Raw genomic sequence first — 14,063 nt, 5'->3', positions numbered from 1 at the left:
GACGCAAAGTTAAATCAGGAAATGCAACTTTACCCGAGCAAAAACGATATATATTTATCCAAAAGAGTATTATGATACCCACCTCCCTGAGAATGTAATCTGGTGCGTTACAAAACCCAAAACCAGTGACGTTGGCACGTTGTGTAAATCGTAAATAAAAACAGAATCCAATGATTTGCAAATCCTTTTCAACCTATATTCAATTGAATACATTGCAAAGAAAAAATATTTAACGTCCGAACTGTAAAACTTTGTTATTTTTTGCAAATATTAGCTCATTTGGAATTTTATGCCTGCAACATGTTTCAAAAAAGCTGGCACAAGTAGCAAAAAAGACTGAGAAAGTTGAGGAATGTTAATCAAACACTTATTTGGAACATCCCACAGGTGAACAGGCAAATTGGGAGCAAGTGGGTGCCATGATTGGGTATAAAAGCAGCTTCCATGAAATGCTCAGTCATTCACAAACGAGGATGGGGCGAGGGTCACCACTTTGTCAACAAATGCCTGAGCAAATTGTCAAACAGTTTAAGAACAACATTTCTCAACGAGCTATTGCAAGGAGTTTAGGGATTTCACCATCTACGGTCCGTAATATCATCAAAAGGTTCAGAGAATCTGGAGAAATCACTGCACATAAGCGGCAATGCCGGTGACCTTCGATCCCTCAGGGGGTATTGCATCAAAAAGCAACATCAGTGTGTAAAGGATATCACCACATGGGCTCAGGAACACTTCACAAAACCACTGTCAGTAACTACAGTTGGCCGCTACATCTATAGGTGCAAGTTAAAACTCTACTGATTCCTGGGCGCGGCCACCACTGCTGCCCACTGCTCCCCTCACCTCCCAGGGGTTGAACAAGGGGATGGGTCAAATGCAGAGGACAAATTTCACCACACCGAGTGTGTGAAAATTATTGGTACTTTAACTTTAACTTTACTATGCAAAGCGAAAGCCATTTATCAACAACACCCATAAACGCAGCTGGTTTCGCTGGGCCCATCAAGATGGACTGATGCAAAGTGGACAAGTGTTCTGTGGTCTGACGAGTCCACATTTAAAATTGTTTTTGGAAATAGTGGATGTTGTGTCTTCCGGAACAAAGAGGAAAAGAACCATCCGGACTGTTATAGGTGCAAAGTTCAAAAGCCAGCATCTGTGATGGTATGGGGGTGTATTAGTGCCCAAGGCATGGGTAACTTACACATCTGTGAAGGCACCATTAATGCTGAAAGGTACATACAGGTTTTGGAGCAACATGTGTTGCCATCCAAGCAACGTTATCATGGACGCCCCTGCTTATTTCAGCAAGACAATGCCAAGCCACGTGTTACAACAGCGTGCCTTCGTAGTAAAAGAGTGCGGGTACTAGACTGGCCTACCTGTAGTCCAGACCTGTCTCCCGTTGAAAATGTGTGGCGCTTCCTCCCACCTCCAAAAACATGCACCTGGGGATAGGTTGATTGGCAACACTAAATTGGCCCTAGACTGTTGAACAACTTAAGCTGTACATCAAGCAAGAATGGGAAAGAATTCCACCTGAAAAGCTTCAAAAATTGGTGTCGTCAGTTTGTGTTGTTAAAAGGAAAGGCCATGTAACACAGTGGTAAAAATGCTCCTGTGCCAACTTTTTTTTTGCAATGTGTGGCTGCCATTAAATTCTAAGTCAATGATTATTTGCAAAAAAAAAAAAAGTTTCTCAGTTCGTACTTTAAGTATCTTGTCTTTGCAGTCTATTCAATTGAATATAAGTTGAAAAGGATTTGCAAATCATTGTATTCTGTTTTTTTATTTTTTATTTACCATATACACAACGTGGGCAGCACGGTGGCAGAGGGGTTAGTGCATGTGCCTCACAATACAAAGGTCGTGAGTTCAATCCCGGGCTCGGGATCTTTCTGTGTGGAGTTTGCATGTTCTCCCCGTGACTGCGTGGGTTCCCTCCGGGTACTCCGGGCTCCTCCCACCTCCAAAACCATGCACCTGGAGATAGGTTGATTGGCAACACTAAATTGGCCCTAGTGTGTGAATATGAGTGTGAATGTTGTCTGTCTATCTGTGTTGGCCCTGCGATGAGGTGGCGACTAGTCCAGAGAGTACCCCGCCTTCCGCCCGAATGCAGCTGAGATAGGCTCCAGCACCCCCCACGACCCTAAAAGGGACAAGCGGTAGAAAATGGATGTATACACAACGTGCCAACTTCAATGGTTTTGGGTTTTGTACTACAGTTTGGTTGAATGAAGAGCAAAGTGTCATGTTTCGGTCACACATGAGAGAGCAAGGGTGGGGATGACAAAATTATCGGCAAAATTATAGCGTCAAATATGAGCGACTGGTGGGGGTTGGCGACAAAGTAGAGCCAATCAGATACTTTTCATTGTCAGATAAAGAGGTTGAAAGTCTCGCAAGCGGCGACAAAACAAACTGTGTGGATTGAACATGTTCCACGTCGTAATATGTGAACAGTGAAGAGGACACCTTTTATGTTTGATGCAATATGATGCCATCAGCAGGCAAGCTATCGACCATGACAGCTACACAACTAAGTTAGCTATGTGTATTTGCTGCTTTTACCGCACTTATTATTATTATTATTATACGTATTATTAATGTATTAAATTACAAAATAAAAAATAATGTCTCGGTTACTTTGCTGAGTAACTAGTTACTCTTACAATGCGGTAACTGAGTTACCAACTCAATTACTTTGTGTGAGAAGTAATTTGTAACTAACACAAACTTTTTAAAGGTAAGATGACCAATACTGGGTTTGTTATGGTTAGTTTCTATATTTAGCACCTAGCAATGCTGCTAATGCTATATTGTTTCAATAAAGCTTCATCCGTTTAGCACTCGGCTTCTAAAATGTATTGCTTATCCTCTGTGGTCGGGCTCAAAAACATAAGGTCCTGTAGCTTGTAGCTTGTAACTTGCACAGCCTCTTAAAGTGGATTATATTAGTACATTGTTTAATTCATTTGCTTAACCCATTTCACAATTTAATTCCACATACTGTTATGCTAAAGTTTATTAAGCTAAAAAATAATGACTCGTGGTAAAGCTATAATATCATTTCCACCTACATTTTATTGTCAATTTAGTTAAGAAACATATTCATTACTGATTTAGTTTATGTATTTCAGCACTAGATAATTGTTATAAATTCATTTTTCATCAGTCATGTATGATTATGCAGTAAATTTGGTTAGTGCTTATTTTACTAATCAACCTGACCTAAGCCTAAGGTTTATGTGTTAAAGAAATACAAATGGTTTCATGTCATTTGACAAGGTTGTTGAACTGTAGGTAGTTTAGATATAATTACTGAATATCATTCAATTCAGAGTTAGATTACTAATTCAGTGTTAATATCTGAGCGGGCCCTGGCCCCCTCTGTAGTGGAAAAGTTAGGCCCTGAGGTCTAAAAGTTAAGAACCCCTGCTTTACAGTGACATTTGATTTTGGTCTATTTATTTTGTCACTCTGCTGTTTTTAAGGACCTTCTGCAAAAAAAGCTTGTCAAAGATCCTCATCTATGACAGCACTCTGGTGTTTTTTAAAAAATCTGCTACAAAAGTGTGAGTCCCTCGCAAGTTATTTAATTTGAACTGAATTGCCCAAATGATGAAAAAGAGACGACCTGAAATGGAGCCTTGAGGAACACTGCTATTGTAACTTACAAAAATCCCATTAAGACAAAAAATGTCCATTCATCCATTTTCTACCGCTTGTCCCTTTTGGGGTCGCGGAGGGTGCTGGAGCCTATCTCAGCTGCATTCGGGCGGAAGGCGGGGTACACCCTGGACATGTGGCTATCTCATCGCAGACAAAAAATGTTAACTGCCAAGAAAGAGGGCCTAAAGGGATGCCTTGAGGAACGCCTCAATTATGTAAATCCTAAATTTGGACCCTAGTGTTCTATGTTTGCTAGATGTTCCAATATGTTTACAGTAGTCCAAGTTCCTCCACACAAAAAGTACACTCGTGTTTTTAAGAATTTGCTGCAAAAAGGTTTGTCTCCCAAATTTTGAACTGAACTTGGGGGGCGCTATGGTGTCATTCCCGGGCCCAATTTGGCCCCTGGCCGCCAGTTGTTGTTAGTTAAGGGACTACTGTATTACATGGCCTCAAGCATTTTGACTAAAACCCGTAATGCCGTTTACTAGGGGTGTGGGAAAAAATCGATTCGAATTCAAATCGCGATTCTCACGTTGTGCGATTCAGAATCGATTCTCTTTTTTTTTTTAATCGTTTTTTTTATTTATTTTTTTTTATTGTTTTTTGTTGTTGTTTTTTTGTTTTTTTAAATTAATCAATCCAACAAAACAATACACAGCAATACCATAACAATGCAATCCAATTCCAAAACCAAACCCGACCCAGCAACACTCAGAACTGCAATAAACAGAGTGATTGAGAGGAGACACAAACACGACACAGAACAAACCAAAAGTACTGAAACAAAAATTAATATTATCAACAACAGTATCAATATTAGTTACAATTTCACAGTGGCTTACACTTGCATCGCATCTCATAAGCTTGACAACACACTGTATCCAATATTTTCACAAAGATAAAATATGTCATATTTTTGGTTCATTTAATAGTTAAAAACAAATTTACATTATTGCAATCAGTTGATAAAACATTGTCCTTTACAATCATAAAATCTACTACTCTGCTTGCATGTCAGCAGACTGGGGTAGATCCTGCTGAAATCCTATGTATTGAATGAATAGAGAATCGTTTGAATCGGGAAAAAAAACGTTTTTGAATTGAGAATCGTGTTGAATTGAAAAAAAATCGATTTTGAATCGAATCGTGACCCCAAGAATCGATATCGAATCGAATCGTGGGACACCCAAAGATTCACAACCCTACCGTTTACAGTCTTCACCATGGGCTGAAAGTCTCCCTAATCAATGTTTTACAAGTGGTATGCCAAATAATTACTTTTTAAAGAACAGTGTTTGATTTTCCTATATTCAAACATAATGTTACTGTTCAAACTGTGTGTAATGTTACAGTGGCCAAAAGTATTAAAATGTTAAATACAACCTCTCACTTTTGTTTTTAATGAATACTTGGGCCTCCTACGCGACTGTATTTTAATGTTATGTTGGAAGTTGGAGAGCCACGTTTTTTTTCTGAGGTGGTACTTGATGAAAAAAGTTTGAGAACCACTGGAATAAATTCATTAAAATGACACTACATTTTTTAGAGATGCAAATGTCTTTGTGGTGGATGATTCGATTCATCGCCATACATGGGTTACGATGCGATTAAAAAACGATTCATTTATAAAATGGAACTATTTGATGCAATTCAATTTTGTGTATAAATGATTCGATACGATTCGATCTAGTGTATGAACGATTCAATTCTATAGTTAACTTTTGCTGATGGACACATTCTTTTTTACAGCACAAAAGAACAAAGCATTCCTTCCTGTGCGACATGTTAGTGGATAAATAGTTAGGACATGGGCACCAAGCGCTCAGATTAGATCGGATTAGTTTTAAAGATGAACTATCTAGGATTTATGGCTGAACACATTGTGGAAATGTGACCTTTTTACAATCTTATTAGCACTTTTACTAACTCCAGCCGTCAACTCTACCATACTTCTCACTGGCCTGTCGTGTGCAGCTTCTTTTTTTCCGTGATGTCTGGCCGACGGCAATCTGACAAGCCAGGCCGCTCCAACTATCATGCGTCTCCAGATCCAGATATTATGGAGGACTCAGACGTCAACTCTGCCCATTTTTAAGAGTATTAATGTGACGATCTGTCACATTCACGTTGGGTTGTGTTTCCTGGGTTTGGTGTTTGTTTTCTGTCAGTGCTCCTATTTTGGTTCCATTTCCTGATTGTCTCCCTGAGCGCTGTTTCCCCTCACCTGTGTCTGATAGGCAGCCTGGCCACACCTGGTGTCAATCAGCTGGCTGCTATTTATGCCTGCCTCGCCTTCCAGTCAGTGCTCAAGGATTGTTTTCTGTCTTCTGTTGTCTTGGTATCCTGTCTCCTGTTTCCTGGTTCCTGTCTCCGGTTATCTTATTAAAGTCATGTTTTCCTGCAACACGCATGCCATCTCTGTATCTTGGGGTTCACCACCAACAATTCATGACAGAATCCTCAGGCCAAATACGAACCCTGCAAAGAGTTGGTGGGTTGTCTGGAAAAAAACAAATGGCTGCTCGGGAGAAAGCCGCCGACGAGAAGTGTGCCCGCATGGTCACTTTGATGGACAAGCTCTGTGGCTTGAGTGCGGCACGGACTGGTTCCTCGGCTCCACCTGTCCCTGTCATCTGTTGCAGAGTCGGCAGGACCCGGACCACCTAGGTCCCTCCCCGCTCCCTCAGCCTTTCTTGTGACGTCTTGGATCCGTCCCTTGAATGGGGGGCTATGAGTAGCTGTGCAGCTGGGGAGGCAGAGCTACTTCTCACTCCGAGGGGCCTGCAGACACCGCAATCCCGTCTGGTGGGCCTGCGGAAGCCGGCATCATCCCCAGTGGGCCTGTGGACGCCGCCATCAACCCCGGTGGGCCTGCGGACGCCATCCTCTCCTTCTGCTGTGCAGCAGCCATCGTTGTCTCCTACTGATCTGTTTCCTCCCACGCTGACACATAGCCGCCTGCTGCTCTGGTTCCTCCCATGACGACAACGTTGTCTTCAGCGGCTCCTCCCACAACGTCGACATCGTCATCAGCGGCTTCTCCCACGCCGTCACCAGCTTCTTCGTCTCCACGGCCTCCTGCTCTACAGCCGCATGGACGGCCAACAGATGCCCGCAGGCCTCCTCCTCATCGGCCAAGAGTGTGGCCATTTCGTGGTCGCCCGCCTCGCCAGATGCAGCGGCGTTCAACACGTCGCCGCCACCTGACTCTCCCTCGCCGGCTGCGGGGACACAAGACTTGGCGACCGACCGCCAAGTCCTCCCTTGCCCTCCCATGAATTTGGACTTATTCTGGGTTTTTTTTCTACCTTGGGACGTCTAGAATCCGTCCCTAAACCGGCCCTCCAGTCAGTGCTCAAGGATTGTTTGCTGTCTTCTGTTATTCTGTCTCCTGTTTCCTGTCTCCGGTTATCTTATTAAAGTCATGTTTTACCTGCAACATGCCTGTCATCTCTGAATCTTGGGGTTCACCACCAAACAATTCATCACATTTAATTGGCAACACTAAATTGGCCCGAGTGTGTGAATGTGAGTGTGAATGTTGTCTATCTGTTTTGGCCCTGCGATGAGATGGCGACTTGTCCAGGGTGTACCCCGCCTCCCGCCCGAGTGCAGCTGGGATAGGTTCCAGCAACCCTGAGACGGACAAGCGGTAGAAAAAGGATGGATGGATGGATGGAAGTCAGAAGATGACCGAAAAGAGAGCCGACATCCTTGACAATCTTAAATCCGTTGTCAGAGGAGAGATAGCGGCTGTTATGGAGTCATTCAAGAGCATACTCTTGTCCCATAGCCGGGCCATCACGAGCCTGGCACTCGCTGCTAATGCTAATGCTAACATACTAATCGAACTCCGTACTAGCGTCAACAAGCTAACTGCCACCGTGGCTCTCCTCTCTAAAAAATGCGATGATCACCAGACCCTCCACACTAGGCCTAAAGAAGGCGAACCTCCTTGGCCACTTGTACGAGTGAATTTTTATTTCAATTTTGGAACCAGATTCTACGAGATTTTACTTTATGGGCAATAGGATTAAATTTGTTTCTGACTTCACCCTGGCCCGGAAGCAGGCTGCCTTTGCTGCAGTGAAGAAAAGGCTACTTTCAAGTCCCAAAGTGAAGTTTCAACTTCTCTTTCCAGCGACATTGTGTCTTCGAAAACTTTTATATGCCATTCGTATAACATTTAGACATTGTTTTAGTCCAGTGGTTCTTAACCTGGGTTCGATCGAACTCTAGGGGTTCGGTGAGTCGGCCTCAGGGGTTCGGCGGAGCTTCCGCCGCAGAGGTCAAGACACACCCGACTCATCATGTAAATAAAAACTTCTCCCTATCGGCATATTATGGATACGGCAACAGCAGAAGTCACACTGATTTGCAGGCGTGTAATTTGTTGTGAGTTCACACATTGTGTTGGTTTTGTTCTTTGAACAAGGTGATGTTCATGTGCGGTTCATTTTGTGCACCAGTAAAAAAAACATATAACTTTGTCTTGAATTTGAAAAAAAACGAATATTATATTTATCACTAAAGAAGGGTTCGGTGGATGCGCATGAAACTGGTGGGGTTCGGTATCTCCAACAAGGTTAAGAACCACTGTTTTAGTCAGAAACGAACGTACTGTGCCTTTAGTCTTTGAATCAAACCTAACATATGATGCTTTAGCCTTGAGAGAACTTCATGTCTTTGAAGGTGGCTCAAAATCCCTAACATCTGCTCAGTCATTTGTTCAGTGTCAAAGGTTACTCCCTTCCTCCTGCTTGCATTGTATAAAAGAATGACACATCTGTCACTTTCATACCTGCTGTGAATGCCAACTGTGCCTTTTGAGATTCTCGAGCTTTTCAAAATAAATCTAAGAAAGACAAATTTGTTTGACTATACTTGATTAGAAAATCTCTAATACAGCTGCGGTTCACTTTATCCGATGGCCAGACTAACAGATTCGATGATCCAACAAAGGCTGCGGTCTCTGTGGACAAAAACATTAAAATGGGAGTTGCCCCAGATTCGATAAAGGAGGCATGCTAGCATGCTAGCAGGCTGCCGCCATTTTGGAGCAAGCAGACTACTAATACCAGAAGCATGAGATATTATCTTATTGACTAATTTACTAATTGTAAATCGGTCTTCTTTATATAAATTTGCACATTTGACTGAAGGAATAGGTTTTGATAGTAAGCTGTAATTAAAAAGCCTTTTTTCATCTTATTCAAACATATACCTTAGTGCAATTTATTTGCTAACTCGCAAATAAAAAAACAAAATTTTGGCGCCAACTGTGTTGTTTGTCAGTGTAGAAGAAGGTTGTTTTTTTGTAGGGCGGGGATGTTGCACGCACTGAGTTTAGAGGGATGCTTCTACAAGACCTTTGGGGTGGGGGCCACTGTTTTGTTTTTCTTTTCTTTGCATCAGTTAAGCTTATTTTTTCCAGTTGTACCAGAGACTTGCATTGTTTTATAAAGTATATTTGATGTTTGCATCTTTTTGCTGTGACACAGCCTAATCTAACACCGACCTTTGGGTGTGTCGGTTTACCAGTTTGGATAAGTAAAATATTACATAATTTCTGTCATCTGGGCGCCCAGGTAATATTCTTGCCAAATCCTCATCTTGAACCTTCTGATCACTTGAGGCTGAGGAGAGGATCGATATGACAGACTTACCACTCTTCATTTTTGGGCGAATCGAGGGGAGTTGCTTTTTTCCTAAATAAATCTGTTCCTTTTGTACACTCGAATAGAATTTCTGATCCTAATGGGAAGTATGTTATCGAGTCACTGGCCAGGTTTCCAACACCCCTGTGGCCCTCGTAAATGTTTTTGCTCCCAACTCTGACAATGAGACCTTTTTCAAATGTTTTTTTCTAAATCTCCCTGATTTGTCAATGTACTATTTAAATGAATTTTTTAAATTTAAACGGGGATAGCAGATCCAATCTATGTGTCATACTTAATCATTTCGCGATATTGTCATATTTTTGCTGAAAGGATTTAGTAGAGAACATCAACGATAAAGTTCGCAACTTTTGGTCGCTGATAAAAAAAGCCTTGCCTGTGCCGGAAGTAGCCTGACGTCACAAGTTGAAAGGCTCCTCACATTTCCCCATTGTTTACACCAGCAGCGAGAGCGATTCGGACCGAGAAAGCGACGATTACCCCATTAATTTGAGCCAGGATGAAAGATTTGTGGATGAGGAACGTGAGAGTGAAGGACGAGAGTGCAGTGCAGGACGCATCTTTTTTCGCTCTGACCGTAACTTAGGTACAAGCTGGCTTGGATTCCACACTCTCTCCTTTTTCTATTGTGGATCACGGATTTGTATTTTAAACCACCTCGGATACTATATCCTCTTGAAAATGAGAGTCGAAAACGCGAAATGGACATTCACAGTGACTTTTATCTCCACGACAATACATCTGCGAAGCACTTTAGCTACGGAGCTAACGTGATAGCATCGTGCTTAAATGCAGATAGAAACAAAATAAATAAACCCCTGACTGGAAGGATAGACAGAAAATCAACAATACTATTAAACCATGGACCTGTAAATACACGGTTAATGCTTTCCAGCTTGGCGAAGCTTAACAATGCTGTTGCTAACGATGCCATTGAAGCTAACTTAGCAACGGGACCTCACAGAGCTATGATAAAAACATTAGCGCTCCACCTACGCCAGCCAGCCCTCATCTGCTCATCAACACCCGTGCTCACCTGCGTTCCAGCGATCGACGGAAGGACGAAGGACTTCACCCGATCATCCGTGCGGACGGCGGCTAGCGTCGGATAGCGCGTCTGCTCTCCAAGTCAAAGTCCTCCTGGTTGTGTTGCTACAGCCAGCCGCTAATACACCGATCCCACCTACAACATTCTTCTTTGCAGTCTTCATTGTTCATTAAACAAATTGCAAAAGCTTCACCAACACAGATGTCCAGAAAACTGTGGAATTTTGAGATGAAAACAGAGCTTTTTTGTATTGGATTCAATGGTGTCCGAATACTTCCGTTTAACTATTGACGTCACGCGCATATGTCATCATACATAGACGTTTTCAACCGGAAGTTTAGCGGGAAATTTAAAATTGCACTTTATAAGTTAACCCGGCCGTATTGGCATGTGTTGCAATGTTAAGATTTCATCATTGATATATAAACTATCAGACTGCGTGGTCGGTAGTAGTGGGTTTCAGTAGGCCTTTAATACTAGGAGACTTTAACTCTTGGCTCAATACCCAGCTTGATCGCTCATCACCCCAAACTTGCCCACTAACAAGGTCTGCTAAGGTAATTCAGTCTTTTACAGAATATTTTTTCTGTTTTAGATGTCTGGCATTTTTTTAATCCCTCTAGAAGACAATACTCCTTCTCTAATGTTCATAATACTTTCACCTGCATTGACTACTTTCTAGTTGATAATAAATTACTTTAATTCATATCTATATGCAAATATGATGCAATTTTTATCTCTGGTCATGCTCCAATATCAATGGATTTATTCTTTAAAAACCTGACAACCTCACGTGTGCCATGGTCTCTAAATATATGATTACTTTGAATTGAGGACTTTATGGATTTTGTTTCGAGTCAAATATAATTTTTGTGCTCTTTAACAAGACTCCAGGGATTTTGGTTTTTTTAATCTGGGGGGTGCTGAAGGCATACCATAGGGGGGGCTAATTGCCTATACAAGTTATGTGGAACAAACTCAAGAAGAATACATTTAGTAGTTTGACACAACACATATTACATAATGTTTACTCACTCACCCAGAGTATAGTAAAGCATGATCTTAAGATCAATAATATATTTAAGAATTTCTATGCCTCCCTCTGCTCATCTGCTAATTGTTCTACTACTGACCTTGATACATTTTTGCCAATCTGGACATCTCCTCGGTTGATCAGTCTGGTGCAGTAGAGTTAGACAGACCAATTATTGCTGTGCAATTAAATGTTGCAGCGTTATCGCTACAAAACAGAAAACAGATGGCTATCTTTGAGAATTTTTCTAAAAATGTTGGCATAAGTTAGCCCCCCTATTTTTGGACATGCACAATAAATCGTTTGAATCTGGCCGACTCCTGTAAACGCTCAACCAAGCTTCAATGTCTCTCCTTTTGACAAAAGGCAAGGACCCTTTGCCGTGCAATTTGTATCGTCCTATTCGCCTGTTAAATGTGGGCTTTAAATTATTATCCAAACTGCTGGCTTAATGTCTGGATACTATTCCTCTTTATATTCTTAATGCAGATCAAACCGGGTTCATTCGGAATAATAATAATAATAATAATAATAATAATGGATTAGATTTTATATCGTGCTTTTCTATTATTAGATACTCAAAGCGCTCACAGAGAAGTGGGAACCCATCATTCATTTACACCTGGTGGTGGTAAGCTACATTTGTAGCCACAGCTGCCCTGGGGTAGACTGACGGAAGCGAGGCTGCCAGTTTGCGCCTACGGCCCCTTCGACCACCACCTATCATTCATTCATCATTCATTCACCAGTGTGAGCGGCACCAGGGGCAAGGGTGAAGTGTCCTGCCCAAGGACACAACGGCAGCGATTTGGATGTCAAGAGGCGGGGAGCGAACCTGCAACCCTCAGGTTTCTGGCATGGCCGCTCTACCCACTACGCCATACCGCCCCTAAGACACTCCTTTTCTAATCTTCAACATCTTTTCAATATATCGCATGATGTGCCTGCTCTTAACATTGAAGAGGCAGTGATATCTATGGATGCTGAAAAGGTATTTGACTGAGTCAAGTGGATATTTAATGTAATATCCTAGAGGGATTCGGCTTTGGTAACAGTTTTATTTAATGTATTCCTATTTTAATCTTCTGAGGCCTCGATGAGGACGTATAAAATTAAATTGGATAATTTTCGCCTTTACTGTTCAAAACAGCATAGCTGCCCCCTGAGCCCATAGATGTTTGTTTTTGCCATTGAGCCTCTGTCAATAGCGAATTGTACCAACCCGCTTATTACAGTAATATGTAGACACAATGTGCAGGTGAAAGTCTCTCTCCATGCAGATCGCCTCCTTCTATGTGTCTCGGACATCTCCATCTCAGTCCCGGCTGTTTTAAGTATTATTATCCAAGCTTTTGGACATATGTCTGGTTACAAATTAAACTTAGATAAAAGTGAAATATTTCCTCTGCACAATTTTCCCTTTAAAATTGCCTCGCAAAGTTTCACATACTTGGGCGTCCAGGTGACACATATGCTTGCAGAGCTTTATAAAGCCAACTTTGTTCCACTGTTGTCCAGAATCCAGGGAGATTTTGATCGCTGGTCCTTACTTAATTTATCTACAGTGGCTCATGCCAACTCTGTTAAAATGAATGTACTTCCGCGATTTTCCCATTTGTTCCAGTATACCACTTTTTCTCCGCCAGTCCTTCTTTTTCGTAAATTACATATTCTGAGAGAAGTGGTTACAGAGCCCTTGCTGTGCGTCGAAGTGAGTCCGAATATATCGACACGGAACTTCTCCAGCTCGCGCACCAGCTGAGGCTCCTTCCCCCCAGCGAGGTGACGTATCACGACCCAAGAGCTAGCTTATATAGCCGAGGATCGGACCGCCAAGTGCCAAGTGCAACCCACGTTGCCTCTTAGGGTTGTGCCTGGCCGGGCCACCAGGCGCCCACCATCGTGCCCCACCTCTGGGCCTGGCTCCAGAGGGGGGTCTTCGAGCTGCTCTTTGTCTGATCCCTCACCCAGGACCTGTTTGTCTTGGGAGACCCTACCAGGGGGCATGGAAGCCCCTGGACAACATAGCTCCTAGGATCATTGGGACATGCAAACTCCTCTACCACGATAAGGGGGTGTGGCGCCGTTGGGAGAGTGGCCGTGCCAGCAACCTGAGGATTCCTGGTTCGATCCCCACCTTCTACCAACCTAGTCACGTCTGTTGTGTCCTTGAGCAAGACACTTCACCCTTACTCCTGATGGGTCGTGGTTAGGGCCTTGCATGGCAGCTCCCGCCATCAGTGCGTGAATGTGTGTGTAAATGGGTGAATGTGGAAATAGCGCTTTGAGTACCTTGAAGGTAGAAAAGTACAAGTATAACCCATTTACCATAAGGTGGCAGCTCAGAAAGGAGTGTGAAGTGTGAAGTGACTGGGATGAGAATCAGCACCTCCAAGTCAGAGTCCATGGTTGTTGCCTAGAAAATGGTGGAATGCCATCTCCGGGTTGGGGAAGAGATCTTACCCCAAGTAGAGGAGTTCAAGTGAAGAGTGGATCGGTGCAGCGTCTTCAGTAATGCAGACACTGTATCAATCCGTTGTGGTAAAGAAGGAGCTGAGCCGGAAGGCAAAGCTCCTAATTTACCGGTCGATCTAAGTTCCCTACGTTTTAAAGACAAAAAACG

Source organism: Entelurus aequoreus, linkage group LG17 (genome assembly GCF_033978785.1).
Source record: "Entelurus aequoreus isolate RoL-2023_Sb linkage group LG17, RoL_Eaeq_v1.1, whole genome shotgun sequence".
Classification (NCBI taxonomy): Eukaryota; Metazoa; Chordata; class Actinopteri; order Syngnathiformes; family Syngnathidae; genus Entelurus; species Entelurus aequoreus.
The sequence above is the reverse complement of the archived record's forward strand: the minus strand, read 5'-3'. Positions refer to the sequence as shown.